Here is a 19869-nt window from a genome sequence, read left to right as displayed (position 1 = left end):
ACAATTTTGATTAATAAAATGTATGGTGGTGTTCTAGTTTGCTAATGCTGGAGAATGCAAAACACCAGAGATGGATAGGCTTTTATAAAATGGGGGTTTATTTGGCTATACAGTTACAGTCTTAAGGCCACAAAGCATCCAAGGAAAGCATCAGCAAGCATCAGCAACTGGGCACCTTCACCTGAGGATGGCCAATGGCGTCCGGAAAACCTCTGCTAGCTGGGAAGGCAGCCGGCATCTGCTCCAAAGCTCCGGCCTCAAAACGGCTTTCTCCCAGGATGCTCCTCTCTAGCAAGCTTGCTCCTCTTCAGAACATCACTCCCAGCTGCACTCTCTTCCTCCCCCCGAGTCAGCTCATTTATGTAGCTCCACCGATCAAGGCCCACCCCGAATGGGTGGGGCCACGCCTCCATGAGAACATCTCATCAGAATCATTGCCCACAGCTGGGTGGGGCACATTCCAAGCAAATCCAACCATCACCAAAACGCCTGCCCCACACAAAACCACAAAGATAATGGCATTTGGGGAACACAATACACTCAAACCGGCACAGCCACAAAGTGTCCAAGGTAACACCTCAGCAATTGGGTACCTTCACCGGAGGATGGCCAATGACGTCTGGAAAACCTCTGCTAGCTAGGAAGGCAGCTGGCGTCTGCTCCAAAGCTCCAGCCTCAAAACGGCTTTCTTCCAGGATGTTCCTCTCTAGCAAGCTTGCTCGTCTTCAAAACATCACTCCCAGCTGCACTCTCCTTCCTCTCTTTGAGTCAGCTCATTTATATAGCTCCACCGATCAAGGCCCACCCCGAATCGATGGGGCCACGCCTCCATGGGAACATCTCATCAAAATTATCTCCCACAGCTGGGTGGGGCACACTCCAAGCAAATCTAACCAGCACCAAAACTTCTGCCCCACACAAGACCACAAAGATAATGGCATTTGGGGAACACAATACATTCAAACCGGCACATTCCACCCCCTGGCACCCAAAATGACATTATCCTTCCAAATACACAAAATACATTCATTTCATCACAGTATCACAAAAACTTAAATCATTTCAGTAACAAAAGTTAAGTACAAAATCCCATCAAAATCAATTATAGGCATGGCCAGTCCTAGGCATAATTTTTCTTTAGCTGTGGATCTGTGAACTTAGAACAAGTTATGTGCTCCCAATATACAAAGGACAGACATTCATAGGATAAACATTTCCATTGCCATAAGGAGAAACAGTAAGGAAAACAGGGTTAACAGGACCAAAACAGTTCCTAAAACCTGCAGGACAAACTCCATTAGATTTCAAAGTCTGAGAGTCATTTACAGAACAATGTTGCATCCTTGGGGCTTGAGAGAGCGGGAGTCTAACCCTTCCCAAGGGCCTTTTTGGCAGCTGTTTCCTCTCCAAATGCTTGGGTGAGTGCTCCAACATTTCCACACATTGGGGAGACCACCTTCTTGGCCCCACCCTCCTCAAACATCGGGGCAGCTCCCGGATTCCCTTCCATCTCCGGGGCACATGCTCAACCCCTTCAGAACAGTGTGGTGGCAGTCAGGCTCTCCCCAATTCCCTGGGAATGTGCTCCAACCTCTTTGGGACCTGAGGTGGCAAAACTCTTCCGGAGCATCAAGGTGGAATGCTCACCCTCGACCTCTGGGGCAAACTCACCCTTTCCATGCATGTGGGCTGCTCCGCTCTCCCAGCCCAAGACCTCCTGACTCCAGACCTCAACCTCCATGGCTCTGTCTTTGAAGAGATTTTTCCTTTAATTTTTTCCTTGTCTGTCTCCTCCAGTCCAGACCAGCAATGGCTCTGTCTATAAAGATCTCACAAAAATTCTGTTGGCTTTGCATGAAGCATGCAGGGGTCAAAGCCATCAGACAATAGGACTTTCCACAAATCCTTTCTGGATAATTCCATCTCCAATCCTGGCTTGTACTGAAATGGTGGCTGGGTTCCATGTTTGGTTACATCCTCACGTTGGGCTGTAGCTTCTGGGATTCCACCCTCTGGAAGCTCGTAATTTTCCAAGCCATCAGCTTCTGGTTTCTTGGAACCCAAGAGTTCAGTTCTAAGTTTATCTCTCTCTGCTCGCATTTTACTATAAGCTGCAAGGAGAAGCCAGGGTATATCTTCCACACGTAGTCTGGAGATCTCCTCAGCTAAGTATTCCAGGTTGCCACTTTTAAATTCTTCCTTCCATCTGACACCAGGACTCAATTTTGCCAAATTCTGTGCCACTTTAAAACAAGGATCGCCTTTCTTCCAGTTTACAACAACACATTCACCATTTCTGTTCAAGGCCTCATCAGAAGTATCTTTAGAGTCCATATTTCCACAAACAGTCTCTTTAAAGCAGTTTTGGCCTTTTCTATCAAGCTCCTCACAATTCTTCCAGAATCTTCCCCTTATCCACTTAAAAAGCCCTTCCAACATGTTTGGTATTTGCAGACTCAGCAGCAAAAGCACCCCACTTCTCTGGTACCAAAATCTGTTCTAGTTTGCTAATGCTGGAGAATGCAAAACACCAGAGATGGATAGGCTTTTATAAAACGGGGGTTTATTTCACTATGCAGTTACAGTCTTAAGGCCACAAAGTGTCCAAGGTAACACCTCAGCAATCGGGTACCTTCACCGGAGGATGGCCAATGATGTCTGGAAAACCTCTGCTAGCTAGGAAGGCAGCTGGCGTCTGCTCCAAAGCTCCGGCCTCAAAACGGCTTTCTCCCAGGATGTTCCTCTCTAGCAAGCTTGCTCGTCTTCAAAACATCACTCCCAGCTGCACTCTCCTTCCTCTCTTTGAGTCAGCTCATTTATATAGCTCCACCGATCAAGGCCCACCCCGAATGGATGGGGCCATGCCTCCATGGAAACATCTCATCAAAATTATCTCCCACAGCTGGGTGGGGCACACTCCAAGCAAATCTAACCAGCACCAAAACTTCTGCCCCACACAAGACCACAAAGATAATGGCATTTGGGGAACACAATACATTCAAACCGGCACAGGTGGTAACAGTTATATATTTATAACTGAAAGAAAGACCCCAAGGCCTCCATTGCCCTTTTATTTGAATGTAATATTTGGGACAATTTTCCAAAAGGGCCAATATTTCCCAATTTAATCTGAAGTCATAATAGAACATCAGCAAAACAGTATTTGGAATTTCAGTTTCTCACCCTTATCATTAAGACTCACTGCCTCCCATCATCAATATTTTTTGAGCTTTTGCAGTGTACTAGGCACAATAGAACATACAGAAAACATTGTCCCTGCTCTTGAGGAACTTACATTCTAAAAGAAAAAAAAATACACCTCTTTTAAAATGTTATTTTTGTTTGGTGTTTTCTGCAATGTGCTGAGGAAATAATCTCTAGGGTGAGCTTTCATTATAACTTAACCCCATCATTATTTAGAGACTAGAGGAAGAAGGAGGATTTAAAGGCAGACAATGACAGACAATTCAAGATAGGTAGGGCTTAGAAGGAGATAAACACAATTTCATCAACTAAGGAGAGATTTGCTGCAGTAAATAGGATGAGGGAAAATGGTCTTTGGGATGCAAGCAAAGGAAGTAAGGTAGTATCTTAGACATTGAGTGAAGCCAGAAAGATCATGTGGCCTTTTTCCAAGTACACAGCCACCAAGTAGGAATGGTTGGTGATGGGACAGAAGAAGACTAAAAAAGGAAGGTAACCTTGTGCACCTAACAAATAGAAGAAATAAAGGATCAAAACTGAAGGCAGGCTACAAGAGTATCAAGAAGTTCTTAAAAACCAAAAATGGGAGCACAAAACTTACAGTTAATGCTACCCAACATCATGGTTGGCCAAGAACATTGTGGCTTGTGGCTTCCTAAGTTAGAATATGCCATATACAAAAATTCAAATGAAACACATTACTTTTATCCAATTGGCAAACCCCCACCCCTCAATAGAAATTGATGGTGGGGGAGGAATGGAAAGGAGAATGGGACATGGTTGGGAACAGTAATTATATAATAGTATTTTTGTCATTATGATAAACTTCTTATTTAAACTTGGTAAAAGCCCATTAGATGCCAAAAGGGAATAAGGAATAAATTTCCAAAAATGTACAATTTCTTTTAGAGAAGTTTTAAAACTAAAAGACTAATTTACATGAAAAGCTGTAGAGAAAGTAGTTGAAAAGTCCATTCATAAAACTTTTATTCCACTTACATCAACTTAATACATGTGTTCTTAACAATTATGCTTGGCTTGTTCATGAAAATTTCATAAGACATTAAACAAAGCCAGCCATCATCAAGTGATTTCCCTGTTAACTATTTTTACAGTACATGCATGTTAGGCAAGTATCAAAAAAAATACACAAAAGCAAAAAACCTAAAAAAAAGTTAAATACATAGGTTTTTTGTTTTACTGCTGTGCTTGATATACACAAAGTAATGGATATCAAGCAACTCATTTTTACTGCATCGTTACTTGTACATTTGTTCTTAGGTTGCCTAAAACATTTAAATACAAATAAAATGAGTGTAACAAAAATAATGAAAGCAAATAGCAGGTAACTTTACAAATAATGGAATGTGAACCTGCCCTTCTTCAGAGTAAATTGGGTCACAACTTTTGTCTAAAGGAACACTTCTGCAGCTGTAGTCAAAGGTATGCACACTGAGACAGTGTATTCCACATATACACATGGTTCAACATGTAATATCTGTGGGATATCTTTTCTACCACAGCCTTGAAAGCACTCCAAACCTTAAAGTACCCACAATAACTACATTTGTGACTTAAACTAATTATCCCTTTTATCTCCCACTAGAACAAACCAATATGTAGGCAGTTTTCTTTGCTTAGACATGGAAGCAGTTTTAACACTGGTCCTTGTGAAGCCACAATGTACCAAAAGTACTATGCCAAACATTTGTAGCTTGTATAAAAATTCCACTTCCCCATATTGGCCACCTCAAGATAAAAACAGATAACTCTCTAATGTTAACTGGATCTACTCCCCTAATATTAAACATAAAAAACACATGGGAAATGCAGAAATTCAAATAGAATTAACATAAACCTGTCATAATCATAAATAAAAAAGTATTTGTGGGACAGCATGGATGACAAATGGTCTACTTTTTAAATTTTAGAATGAGGCAGACAAAAGTTGGAAGGCTGGTTAATTTTCCCCTCCTTCTCCTGCTTCAGCTTTGTCTCCTTGGGTATCCGATGTCCACAATGTCAAGTTGTCTCTCAGTAATTGCATTATTAGCATGCTGTCTTTGTATGACTCTTCACTTAATGTATCAATTTCAGCAATGGCTTCATCAAAAGCTGTCTTTGCAAGAGAGCAGGCTTTCTCTGGGGAGTTCAGAATCTCATAATAGAACACAGAAATGTTAAGGGCTAGACCCAATCTGATAGGATGCATTGGTTGCATTTCCTTTTTGCTGATTTCAAATGCTTCTTGGGATGCTTGTTGTGACTGATACACAATCCCTTTCTTGTCATCACCAGCAGCAACCTCGGCCAAGTAATGATAGTAGTCTCCTTTCATTTTCAAATAGAAGAGTTTGCTCTCTGCTCATGAGGGATCAAGAAGTTTTTCAAAAGAGACAGTACATCATTGCAGATATCTCTTACCTTGGTCTCAGTTTTCTCTGTATTCTCGAGCCATCTGCTGTTTTTTCTCAGCACCTTCTGTCTTTTGCTCAATACTTGAGACAACCCTCCAAGATGACCTATGAGCTCCTACAATTTTGATAAGCAACTGAGAGAAGATTCCTCTCCTCATTGGATAATTCAGCTCCTTGCTCAGTTACAGACTTCATGCAGGCTGCCATGTCATCATATCACTCAGCCTGCTCAGCCAGTTTGGCCTTCTGCACCAGCTCATTTTTATCCATGACTGGATATTCTGTATCCTGAGTAGGTGGTGGCAGACAGACCAGGCTTGGCAGTCTCTGGGTGGTGGCTGTGGCAAGGCTGAGACTCTCTAATAGTTATATTAAATTAACATGAAATGTTTCAGATACAAAATAATCATTAGGTTCTATCATCCAATAGTTTTAGGAAGACTTTGAAACATCTTTCATAAAATGTAATACTTTTACCCAAAGTTTTACTAAATTAGCTAATTTTTTAGGATGAGGTGAACTGTTCAAAACATTTTAAAGAATTAAGAACTTGTGGAAATGTACTAATGTACACTTGTTTAGCATGTAGCAGGGCAGACTGCAACACATGCCCATTAATCAGACTTTTAACATGCAAGATACAAGGGCATACACAGGAAGCTTTAAGGTCAGTGTGCAATTTACTACTGATTTTTATCTCTGGCTATAACATTTACCTGCCTTTCATAACACAAGAAAGGCAGTGAAGCATGTATACAATTCAAAGAGTCTTTTCACTACCATAAATACACCTGAGATATAAAGCAGTACAACCCAGGTGCTCTTGCTTGATTGAGGAACAAATACACCTTCTCTTTATACCAGACTGTCATTTACTAGATGTAACAAAGAGCTAAATGCCAAATTCTGGTTGTGAGATTGCATAGATAGGTTCACACCAAAAATCCCACAGTCTGCAGCAAGGGTTGGGCTTTGCAGGGAGTTATTTTCACTTATTCTGATTCCTTTCAAGGGATCATTACAGGTTTATTTGCAGCATCTTCAAGCATTGTTTTATGTCAGAAGGAAGTTCTGCCACATGAACTCCAAGGGTTATGAGTCTGGTCCTCAGTATTGCAAAAAATATTTGCAATTCTGTGCAAGGAGATCATGGGGTTTATCTTATTCCATTCACATATATATGGGATACCTACAAACTGGCCCTTATTTTACTGAAAGAATAGTAAAGAACAGTAGGTTCTTTAAAATGTTCATTGATTCTTACTGGTTATGCTGTGTAGGTAATTGTAGGGTTGTAATTACACCATGTTGATAGTATGAATAGGTTTCCTAGGTAAGTTAAATTTTGTGCTATCTTTTCTTCTTAAGGGAGAAAAGAAGAACTATTAATAAAAGAGATGCTCATTATATTTTTGGAAGATATGAAACTTTTACAGATATATATATATATCACAAATAACTTTTTTTTCTTTTCTTTAAATTCAATTTTATTGAAATATATTCACATACCATACAATCATCCATGGTATACAATCAACTGTTCACAGTATGATCATATAGTTATGCATTCATCACCACAATCTATTTCTGAACATTTTCCTTACATCAGAAAGAATCAGAATAAGAATAAAAAATAAAAGTAAAAAAAGAACACCCAAACCATCCCCCATCCCACGCTATTTCTCATTTAGTTTTTATCCCCATTTTTCTACTCATCCATCCATACACTAGATAAAGGGAGTGTGATCCACAAGGTTTACACAATCACACTGTCACCCCTTGTAATCTACATTATCATATAATCATCTTCAGGAGTCCAGACTACTGGGTTGGAGTTTGGTAGTTTCTGGTATTTACTTCTAGCTATTCCAATACATTAGAACCTAAGAGGTGTTATCTATATAGTGCATAAGAATGTCCACCAGAGTGACCTCTCGACTCCATTTGAAATATTTCAGACACTGAAACTATTTGTTTCATTTTGCATCCCCCTTTTGGTCAAGAAGTTATTCTCAATCCCATGATGCTGGGTCCATATTCATCCCCAGGAGTCATATTCTGCATTGCCAGGGAGATTTACACCCCTGGGAGTCGGGTCCCACATAGGGGGGAGGGCAGTGAGTTCACCTGCCAAGGTGGCTCAGTTAGAGGGCCACATCTGAGCAACAAAGAGTTACTCAGGGGGAGACTCTTAGGCACAATTATATGCAGGTTTAGCCTCTCCTTTGCAGTAATGAGCTTCATAAGGGCAAGTCCCATGATCGAGGGCTCAGCACATCAAACTGCCAGTCCAAATGTTTGTGACATCAACACCAGTCCAGGTGAAGAAGTCCAACACTTCTGCACCTTCCCCCAGCTCCTCAGGGTGGGGGGGGGGCTGTAAATCTATTTTTTATTCTCTGTCCAAATTACTTTGGGATGTGTCACTATTTTACTCTAACCTATACTAACCTACCATATCTCACTTCCTATTCAAAGTTCCATGTAATTGTGGTGTTTGAACAAACTGACTGTAGAGTTATACTGTTTAGAAAGTATAGATCCAGCACCAAATAGACATCACTTTCCTTCATCTCACATGGAGTTGAAGTTTTAAAATACAGTCAGTTTTGACCTTTATCCTTTGGCTCACTTTGCCCTAGTCTTAACCAGATCTGCTTCATTCATATCAGTAATTGAAGTCTGAGCTCTTTCTCAGCTTTTTTTTTAACAGTTGCTGTATGCACTAATACTGACATTCATATCTGCTGAGCTCTAGCTCTGAGTTTCAGGTGTCTCAGAGATATGCATTGTTCCAGAGACCAATCAGGTTATACACTAAGGGATCAGCCTCTCAAAGTTTAGAAATAAGCATTACAATTCAGGAATAGAGTTGACTGCTGTAAGAGCTTACAATCTAGGGATTATTACAATAATCATGTCCACATTAGGCTATGTTCTAAGATTCAATTCTGAGTTTACACATTGTAGTTAGTCCATATTGGTGAGGCATTATAGTGTTTGCCTATATTTCTGGTGTACTTCACTCAAAATGCTGTGTACAGGATCCATTCTCCTCGTTGTGTGTCTCACAGCTTCACTCCTTCTTGTAGTTGCTCAATATTCATTGTATGCATATGCCACAGTTCACCATTCTGTTCCTAAGTCTATGTACCCTTTGTTCACCTCCACCCATTGCAAATCATGATTACTGTCTCCATGAACAACAGTTTGCAAATGTCCATTCATGTCTCTGCTCTCAGATCTTCAAATGACATACCCCATAATGATGTTGCAGGACCTTATAGTCCCCACATACTTAACTTTTTGTGGAACAACCACACTGACCTTCAGAAAGGCTACACCATTCTACCTGCTCATCAACAGTAGATAGGTATATCCTTCTCACCATGTTTTCTCCAACACTTTTATTCCTATATATATTTTTCCCTACAATTTTATAGAGTTATATTCACATACCATACATTTATCCACAGTGTACAATCAGTTGTTCATGGTATCATCATAAAGTTGTACATTTATCACCACAATCAGCACTTGAACATGTTGATTACTATAAGAAAAATTGTTTTTTTATTTTTAGCAATAATAAAAAAGATGATGAAAAGAAAATAACATATCATACAATACAATATAATAGGACAGAAAATAACACCACTGCCAAGAATCCCATATTTCTCCCCTATATCCCCCTCTCATATACACTTAGCATTGTCATATTGCCTTTGTCACAATTAATGGAGGTATATTACAATGTTACTGTTGGCCATAAACTCCAGTTTGCTTTGATTTTGTTTTTTTCCCGAATACCATCCCTTTTTCAACACTCTACATGGTTGACATTCATTTGCTTTCCCACATGCAAAAACATTTTTATATTTGTATGTTTAGTAACAGTCATTGGCCACTCCAGTTTTTGCCACGTTATACAGTCCCAGTCTTTATCATCTATCTTTACCTCTGGTGTCATACATTCTCCTATCCCACCTCTTTCAGCTTTACTCACAGACATCTTTGTTTGGTGTACTTACAATACTGTGCTACCATCACACAGTATTATGCTATCTATTTCTGGATCTATACAATCAATCCTAAACATTCTGTAGTCCTTCAGCATCAAATGCCTGGTCTCTGCCCTCTTTCTATCTCCAGTCACCTGTGTTGTCAGCTTTTAACTCCCAAAGTTTGTTCATTAGGGTCTGTTCATATTAGTGAGACCATACAGAATCTGTCCTTTTGTTTCTGGCTAACTTCATTCAACATAATGTCCACATTATTATATGATACAAGTCTTCATTCTGTCTTACAGCTGCATAATATTCCAACATGTGTTTATAGCACAGTTTGTTTATCCACTCATCCATTGATGGACATTTGGGCTGTTTCCATCTCTTGGCAATCATGAATACTGCTGCAATAAACATCAGTTTACAAATGTCTGTTTGTGTCTTAAGTTTCAGTTCCTCTGAGTATATACCTAGCAATGGAATAGCTGGGTCATACAGAAAATCTATATTTAGCTTCCTGAGGAACCTCCACACTGTCTTCCAGAGTGGTTGCACCATTCTACATTCCAACCAACAATGAATAAGTGTGCCTCTTTCTCCACATCTTTTCCAGCACTTGTAATTTTGTGATTTTTGGTTAATGGTCATTCTGGTAGGTGTGAGATGATATCTCATTGTGGTTTTGATTTCAATTTCCTTAATAGCCAGTGAAGTTGAGCATTTTTTCATATGTTTTTGAGCCATTTGTATTTCCTCTTCAGAAAAATATCTGTCCATGTCTTTTGCCCATTTTTTAATTGGATTGTTTGTCTTTCTGTTATTGAGATGTAGGATTCCTTTATATATTCAGGATATTAAGCCCTTATCTGATATGTAGGTTTCCAAATATCATCTCCCATTGTGTAGGTTGCCTTTTTACTTTTCTGACAAAGTCCTCTGATGTACAAAAGTGTTTAATTTTGAGGAGATCCCATTTGTCTATTTGTTCTTTGGTTGCTCATGCCTTGGGTGTAAGGTCTAAAAAACCACCTCCTATTGCAATATCTTTAAGATATTGCCCTACATTTTCTTCTAAGAGTTTTATGGTCTTGGTGCTAATGTTTAGGTCTTTGATCCATTTTGAGCTAATTTGTGTATAAGATGTGAGATAGGCATCCTCTTTCATTCTTTTAGAAACAGATATCCAATTCTCCAAACACCATTTATTGAAGAGGCTGCTCTTTCCCAGTTGCTTTGCTTGACTGCTTTATCAAAGATCGGTTGTCTGTAGATGCAAGGGTCTACTTCTGAACACTCAATTCAATTCCATTGGTCAGTATATCTGTCTTTATGCCAGTACCATGCTGTTTTGACCACTGGAGCTTTGTAATATGCTTTAAAGTCATGTAGTGTGTGACCTCCCACTTCATTCCTCTTTCTCAAGATATTTTTGGCTATTCTGGGCACCTTGCCCTTCCAAATAAATTTGGTTATTGGTTTTTCTATTTCTGTAAAGTAAGTTGTTGGGATTTGAAATGGTATTGCATTGAATCTGTAAATCAGTTTAGGTAAAATTGCCATCTTAACTATATTTAGTCTTCCAATCCATGAACATGGTATGTTCTTCCATTTTTTTAGGTCTTGTTCAATTTCTTTTAGCAGTTTCTTATAGTTTTCTGTGTAAAGGTCTTTTGCATCCTTGCTTAAGTTTATACCTAAACACTTGATTCTTTTGGCTGCTATTGTAAATGGGATTTTTTTCTTGTTTTCCTCCTCTTGTTGCACATTTCTTGTATATAGGAACACTACAGATTTTTGCATGTTGATCTTGTAGCCTGCCACTTTGCTGTATTCATTGACTAGTTCATGTAGCTTTCCTGTAGATTTTTCTGGATTTCCTACATATAGAATCATGTCATCTGCAAATAGTGAAAGTTTTACTTCTTCCTCTCCAATTTGGATGCCTTTTATATCTTTTTCTTGCCTAATTGCTCTAGCAAGAACTTCCAGCACAATGTTGAATAACAAAGGTGATAGTGGGCATCCCTGTCTTGTTCCTGATCTTAGAGGAAAAACTTTCAGTCTCTCCCCATTGAGTATGATGTTATCTGTGGGTTTGTCATATACTGACTTAATCATATTGAAAAATTTCCCTTCTATTCCTATCCTTCGAAGTGTTTTCATCAGGAAAGGATGTTGAATTTTGTCAAATGCCTTTTATGCATTGATCAAGATGATCATGTGGTTCTTCTTCTTTAATTTATTGATGTGGTGTGTTACATTAATTGATTTTCTTGTGCTGAACCAGCCTTGCATACCTGGAATAAATCCCACCCAGTTGTGGTGTATAATTCTTTTAATGTGTTGCTGGATTTGATTTCTGAGTATTTTGTTGAGGATTTTTGCATCTATAATCATTAAAGAAATTGGTCTATAATTTTCTTTTTTGTAGTATCTTTGTCTGATTTTGGTATTAGGGTGATGTTGACTTCATAGAATGAGTTAGGTAGCTTTCCCTCTTCTTCAAATTTTGAACAGTTTGAGCAGGATTGGTACTAATTGTTTCTTGAATGCTTGGTAGAATTCACATGTGAAACCATCTGGTCCTGGGCTTTTAGTTTTTGGCACCTTTTTTGATGACTAACTCTATCTCTTTACTTGTGATTGGTTTGTTGAGGTCATCTATTTCTTCTTGAGTCAATGTTGGTTTATGCTTTTATAGGAAGTTGTCCATTTCATCTAAGTTGTCTAGTTTATTAGCATGTAGTTGCTCATAGTATCTTCTCATTCTCTCCTTAATTACTGCAGGGTCAGTAGTTATATTTCCTTTCCCATTTCTGATTGCATTTATTTGCATCCACTCTTTTTTTTTTTGTTAGCCTAGCCAGCAGTCCATCAATTTTATTTATTTTCTCAAAGAACCAACTTTTGGTTTTGTTGATTCTCTCTATTGTTTTTTTGCTCTCAATTGCATTTATTTCTGCTCTAGTCTTTGTTATTTCTTCCCTTCTGCTTGCTTTGGGGTTAGTTTGCTGTTCTTTCTCTAATTCCTCCAGGTGAACAGTTAACTCTTCAATTTTTCCTCTCTTCTCTTTTAATATAGGCATTTAGGGCAATGAATTTCCCTCTCAGCACCACCTTTGCTGCATCCCATAAGTTTTGATAAGTTGTGTTTTCATTGTCATTTGCCTCGAGGTATTTACTAATTTCTCTTGTAATTACTTACTTTATCCACTGGTTTTCTAAGAGGGTGTTGTTTAGCCTCCATATGTTTGTGAATTTTGTGACCTTCTGCCTTTTATTTATTTCCAACTTCATTCCATTCTGGTCTGAGAAAGGGTTTTGTATAATATCAATATTTTTAAATTTGTTGAGACTTGCTTTGTGACCCAACGTGTGGTCTATCTTAGAGAATGTTCCATGAGCACTTGAGAAAAAAGTGTATCCTGCTGCTGTTGGATGTAGTGTTCTATAAATGTCTGTCAAGCCTAGTTCATTTATCATTCAATTCAACATCTCCATTTCTTTAGTGATCCTCTGTCTACATGTTCTGTCCATTGATGACAGCGGTGTACTGAATTCTCCAACTATTATTGTAGAGATATCTACTTCTCCTTTCAGTGACCTCAGTGTTTGCCTTATGAATTCTGGGGCATTCTGGCTTGGTGCATAAATATTTATGATTTTTATGTTTTCTTGATGAATTAACCCTTTTATTAATATATAGTGTCCTTCTTTGTCTCTTTTAAATGTTTTACTTTTGAAGTCTAATTTGTCTGATATTAATATAGCTACTCCCACTTTTTTCTGGTTGTTGTTTGCGTGAAATATCTTTTTCCAACCTTTCACTTTCAGTCTATTTTTGTCCTTCTGTCTACAGTGAGTTTCTTGTCGACATCATATAGATGGGTCCTGTTTTTTAATCCATTCTGCCAGTCTGTGTCTTTTTATTGGGGAGTTTAATCCATTTACATTTAGTGTTATTACTGTAAGGGCAGTACTTTATTCAACCTTTTTGTCTTTTGGATTTTATATGTCATATCTTATTTTTTCCTCTCTCTCCTTTTACCTTTCCTTATAATCTTCACTTCTTCACTCTTCTCCAGCTCTCTCTCTCCTGTCTTTTCCTATCAGCCTGTAGCACTCGCTTTGGTATTTCTTGTAGTACTGGTCTCTTATTCACAAACTCTCTCAGTGTCTGTTTGTCTGAAAATGTTTTACTCTCTCCCTCATTTTTGAAAGAAAGTTTTGTCAGATATAGAATTCTTGGCTGGCAGTTTTTCTCTGTCAGTATCTTGAATATATCATGCCACTCTCTTCTTGCCTCCATGGTTTCAGTGGAGAAATCTGTACATAGTCTTATCGACCTTCCCTTGTATGTGATGGATTGCTTTTCTCTTGCTGCTTTCAGAATCCTCTCTTTGTCTTTGACATTGGACAATCTGATCAGTAAGTGTCTTAGAGTAGGTCTATTGGGATCTATTCTATTTGGGGTACACTGTACTTCTTGAATCTCTAATTTTCTGTCTTATAAGAGTTGGAAAATTTTCAGTGAATATTTCTCCTATTACTCTCTCTGCCCCTTTTCCCCTCTCTTCTCCTTCTGGGATACCCATAACACGTATATTTATGCATTTCATGTTGTCACTCAGCTCCCTAAGACCCTGCTTGTATTTTTCCATTTTTTTCACCATCTGTTCTTTTGTGTGTATGAATTCAAATGTCTTGACTTCCAGTTCACTGATCCTTTCTTCTGCCTGTTCAAATCTACTGTTGTGTCCCTCCATTGTGTTTTTCATCTCCTCCATTGTGGCCTTCATTCCCATGAGTTCTGCCATTTGTTTTTTCAAGTTTATCAATTCTTCTTTATGGTCATCCAGTGTCTTCTTTATATCCTTCATCTCTTTTGCTATATCTTCCTTCATTTCACTGAATTTATTTAGCATTAGTTGCCTCAACTCCTATATCTTGGTTGAACTATTAGTTTGTTCCTTTGGCTGGTCCATATTTTCATGTTTCCTGGTATGGCTTGTTAGTTTAAGTTGTCTAGGCATCTGATTTTCTTGATTAGTTTATTCTGGAGCTTGTTTTATATGTTTTACCTAGGGGTTTTCTTGTTGGTTGGCTTTGTTCTCTGGCCTCTGTTATTCAGTTCAACTTATTCTAGACCTCTAGCTTAGGTTCTATTTAGTTGATCAGATTTTTTTCACCTCTTGCTTTTTCTGTTTCTTGCTCTGCCTCTATGTAGCCTTTTTGTGTGAGGGTCTCCTCAGATATGGTTGACCCCAGTCAGATTTTCCCAGTCTAGTGAGGCCTAGGTCTCACTGGGAGTGTATGGAGATTTCCTGAGAATGAGACCCTCCTATGAGGCCTCTAGAATCAGTGCTTTTCCTCTCCTGTCCAGCAGGTGGCACTTGCCAGCCCACAGCTCCCCCACCAGTGTAAGGAGGTATGAAGACTTTAGTTCTCCTGGTGACTCTGATCCTGTTGGGGGCATGGCTGACTGAAGCTGGATTCTGAATTCCAGCCCCTGGGGTCTGAGTTTCCAGAAGGAGGACTGCCAGTTGAGCTGGACCTCCCTCCACTCTCCCAATCCTCAGAACTCCAGTTGTCTCTCAGGGGCACTATTCCCTTCTCCCCTCTCTTCTTTGGTGCATCTCCAGGTAGATTCCTTGGTCAGCCTGAGTTGCCAAATAAAGATGGGGGTGGAGACCTTCAGAAGTGTATCTGGAACTCAAAGATGCTGTGGGTACTCTGTCTCCCCACAAGCCCATCCCAGTCCCTCAACCTGGGCTTTCCAGTAGAAAATAACCACATATGTTACTTTTAGATTTAAAAAATAGAAAAGAAAAACAAGAAAAAGAAAAAAAAGGAATCACTTTTAAAAGTCTTTCCCCAGCATGGAAGTTTTGTCAGTGTCAGAACAGAGCATTTAATCTCTGATATTTGGGTCTGATAATTACTCTCCAACAGCTTCAATTCCACCCCTGCCAGGGTCTACTGAAACACAAAAAGATAAGGAATCAGTGAGAAACCAGAAAGGACAAAATGTAGGGGAAAAATGGCTTTTTTGGAGCCTGGGAATGGGTGCCTGCTTTTATGTGCCCTCCCTTCTCAGAGCCCAGCCCTTCTTTACCACCCCCAGCTCCCAAAATTAGTTAATTAATTTGTTAATTAATTCTGCAGTTGAGGCTGGGTTGAGCCCCTCTTCTTGCCCTGAGCAGGTTGTAGTTTCTTTTTTTTTTTTCCCCTTTCAGGGAGCCAGCAGCAAGACAGTCTGTGAGGTCTGGGTGGGGAGGGGCACCAGACCCCTGGTCTGGGGAACTTACAATGTTCACTGCATTCTCAGCTTTTCCTCCAATTCCAAACTTGCATCCGATTTGTGACTGTTTACTGGAGACCCCGAAAACACTGTTTCGTATAGTTCTTGGGTAATTGCCAGCTGCTGTAGGGGAGAGACAAAATTCTGCACCTCACCACTCTGCCATATTGCCCTGCCCTCTCCACAAATAACTTTTAAAACCCTCCCATATCCCTTATTGAAAGGGTATTTTTAAATAAGTAACTCTTGAAACCTGCAGCAATCAAGTGTAAAATATCATGTTCATGTAAACTACACTACAGAACCATGTAATCATTAATCTTTAGTAACATTATCAACACACACCCAAAGAAAAAACTAGCTGTATAAGTAATGGAAGAGTAGAAGAGAACTCTAAAACACCTGACTTTGTAAAAACATGAAACAAAAACCATGTAGTTTCAGCAGTTTAGGAACACTCACTAATTCCATATAAAAAGTGATAAAAATTATTTACCAAAATGATGTGGGAGGAATTCTTTGTGGGCTCTTAATCTATGTCTGCAAGCTCTATTTGCAACAACAACAAATGTTAAATCCTCTATGGCTGTTATTCAACATGCTTGGCTGATGGGCATGTAGAGATCTAGTGTAGACCCCCTATTCTTATATTAAGGAAAAGAAGGTATGGTAACATTTTTATGTTCAACAACTTTAAATAATCTCTGAAGAGATAATTTTCTCACTTTTCTGGCTTTCTAGGGACCAGAGAGTAACTTTATTCACTGCACATATGTATTTGCATTATTACATCTTGTTTTGGAGTCCTGATAAAATCTATAACCACAGCTTGCAACATTATCAAGCAAGCTTCTTATAGAAACCCAAATGATTTACTTTTTTTTTTTTTTTTTTTTTGAAGAGGAAAAGAGGGTTTATTTATGCCAGTGGGAGACGGGGGGGGGGCGTTTTCTCAAATCTGTCTCCCCGAAATGTTTCTTCAATTGGTTTTTTTTTTTTTTATTCAGTTTTATTGAAATATATTCACAAACCATACAGTCATCCATGGTATACAATCAACTGTTCACAGTATGATCATATAGTTATGCGTTCATCACCACAATCTATTTCTGAACATTTTCCTTACATCAGAAAGAATCAGAATAAAAATAAAAAATAAAAGTGAAAAGAGAATACCCAAACCATCCCCCCATCCCACCCTATTTGTCATTTAGTTTTTACTCCCATTTTTCTACTGATTTTTTTTCAATTTTTTTAACTTTGTTTATCAAAAAATTAAAAACAAACAGGCAAACAACAACCAAAAAAACCCCACAACATTTCAAACAAAGCAATGGATTAAGGAAAACAAATAACCTAAAATAACAACTTTGCTTCCAATATGTTCCTACCATACCCCAAGAAAATTAATAAACCATGTCCAAACAGAGGAGTAAGAAAAACAAATAATCTAAAATAACTACATTGCTTCCAACATGTTCCTACCATACCCCAAGAAAATTAACAACTCCTAAGAAAACAAAGGAATAAGAGAAAAAAAAAAACCTAAAATAACTCTATTGCTTCCAACATGATCTTACTATATCCAAGAAAGTTTACAAACCATAATCATTCCTGAGCATTCCCATAACATTGAGATTACCCTCCATAGTTTATCTGTTCTTATTAGATTATCATTCCCCCTCCACTAGTTGGTATCTCTAGGTCCCCTACATTCTACAGTATAAAACATTGTACATTTTTCACAGAATTCACATTAGTGGTAACATACAATATCCCTCTTTTTGTGCCTGGCTTATTTTGCTCAGCATTATGCCTTTTTTTTTTTTTAATCTTCATTTTATTGAGATATATTCATATACCACGCAGTCATACACAACAAATCGTACTTTCGATTGTTCACAGTACCATTACATAGTTGTACATTCATCACCCAAATCAATCCCTGACACCTTCATTAGCACACACACAAGAATAACAAGAATAATAATTAGAGTGAAAAAGAGCAATTGAAGTAAAAAAGAACACTGGGTACCTTTGTCTGTTTGTTTCCTTCCCATATTTTTCCACTCATCCATCCATAAACTAGACAAAGTGGAGTGTGGTCCTTATGGCTTTCCCAATCCCCTTGTCACCCCTCATAAGCTACATTTTTATACAACTGTCTTCAAGATTCATGGGTTCTGGGTTGTAGTTTGATAGTTTCAGGTATCCACCACCAGCTACCCCAATTCTTTAGAACCTAAAAAGGGTTGTCTAAAGTGTGTGTAAGAGTGCCCACCAGAGTGAACTCTCGGCTCCTTTTGGATTCTCTCTGCCACTGAAGCTTATTTCATTTCCTTTCACATCCCCCTTTTGGTCAAGAAGATGTTCTCCGTCCCACGATGCCAGGTCTACATTCCTCCCCGGGAGTCATATTCCACGTTGCCAGGGAGATTCACTCCCCTGGGTATCTGATCCCACGTAGGGGGGAGGGCAGTGATTTCACCTTTCAAGTTGGCTTAGCTAGAGAGACAGGGCCACATCTGAGCAACAAAGAGGCATTTGGGAGGAGGCTCCTAGGCACAACCATAGGGAGGCCTAGCCTGTCCTTTGCAGCAACCGTCTTCCCAAGGGTAAAACCTGTGGTAGAGGGCTCAACCCATCAAACCACCAGTCCCCTATGTCTGTGGTCATGTTAGCAACCATGGAGGTAGGGTAGGCGAATACCCCTGCATTCTCCACAGGCTCCTCAAGGGGGCACTACATCTTGTTTTTTTTTTTCCTTGTTTTTCTTTCTTTTTTTTTTTTTTTAACTTTCCCTTCTTTTTTAAATCAACTGTATGAAAAAAAAGTTAAAAAGAAAACAAACATACAATAAAAGAACATTTCAAAGAGACCATAACAAGGGAGTAAGAAAAAGACAACTAACCTAAGATAACTGCTTAACTTCCAACATGTTCCTACTTTACCCCAAGAAAGTTACCTAATATAGCAACATTTCTGTGAACTTGCTCCTACTATATCCATCAGAAATTAACAGACCATAGTCATTCCTGGGCATCCCCAGAACGTTAAATAGCTTATCTGTTCTTCTTGGATTATTGTTCCCCCTTCCTTAATTGCTCTCTATTGCTAGTTCCCCTACATTCTACATTATAAGCCATTTGTTTTACATTTTTCAAAGTTCACATTAGTGGTAGCATATAATATTTCTCTTTTTGTGCCTGGCTTATTTCGCTTAGCATTATGTCTTCAAGGTTCATCCATGTTGTCATATGTTTCACGAGATCGTTCCTTCTTACTGCCGCGTAGTATTCCATCGTGTGTATATACCACATTTTATTTATCCACTCATCTGTTGAAGGACATTTGGGTTGTTTCCATCTTTTGGCAATTGTGAATAATGCTGCTATGAACATTGGCGTGCAGATATCTGTTCGTGTCACTGCTTTCCGATCTTCCGGGTATATACCGAGAAGTGCAATCGCTGGATCGAATGGTAACTCTATATCTAGTTTTCTAAGGAACTGCCAGACTGACTTCCAGAGTGGCTGAACCATTATACAGTCCCACCAACAGTGAATAAGAGTTCCAATTTCTCCATATCCCCTCCAGCATTTGTAATTTCCTGTTTGTTTAATGGCAGCCATTCTAACCGGTGTTAGATGGTATCTCATTGTGGTCTTAATTTGCATCTCTCTAATAGCTAGTGAAGCTGAACATTTTTTCATGTGTTTCTTGGCCATTTGTATTTCCTCTTCAGAGAACTGTCTTTTCATATCTTTTGCCCATTTTATAATTGGGCCAACTGTACTATTGTCATTGAGTTGTAGGATTTCTTTATATATGCAAGATATCAGTCTTTTGTCAGATACATGGTTTCCAAAAATTTTTTCCCATTGAGTTGGCTGCCTCTTTACCTTTTTGAGAAATTCCTTTGAGGTGCAGAAACTTCTAA

The 19869-nt window shown here is 38.8% G+C and overlaps 1 pseudogene; it reads right to left on the bottom strand.

Annotated features, from left to right (window-relative positions):
* Positions 1 to 5164: 5164 nt before the first annotated feature.
* Positions 5165 to 5918, bottom strand: LOC119523325 (annotated as a pseudogene).
* Positions 5919 to 19869: the final 13951 nt, after the last annotated feature.

This window comes from Choloepus didactylus, chromosome X, assembly GCF_015220235.1.
Source record: "Choloepus didactylus isolate mChoDid1 chromosome X, mChoDid1.pri, whole genome shotgun sequence".
Lineage (NCBI taxonomy): Eukaryota > Metazoa > Chordata > Mammalia > Pilosa > Megalonychidae > Choloepus > Choloepus didactylus.
The sequence above is the reverse complement of the archived record's forward strand: the minus strand, read 5'-3'. Positions and strand labels throughout refer to the sequence as shown.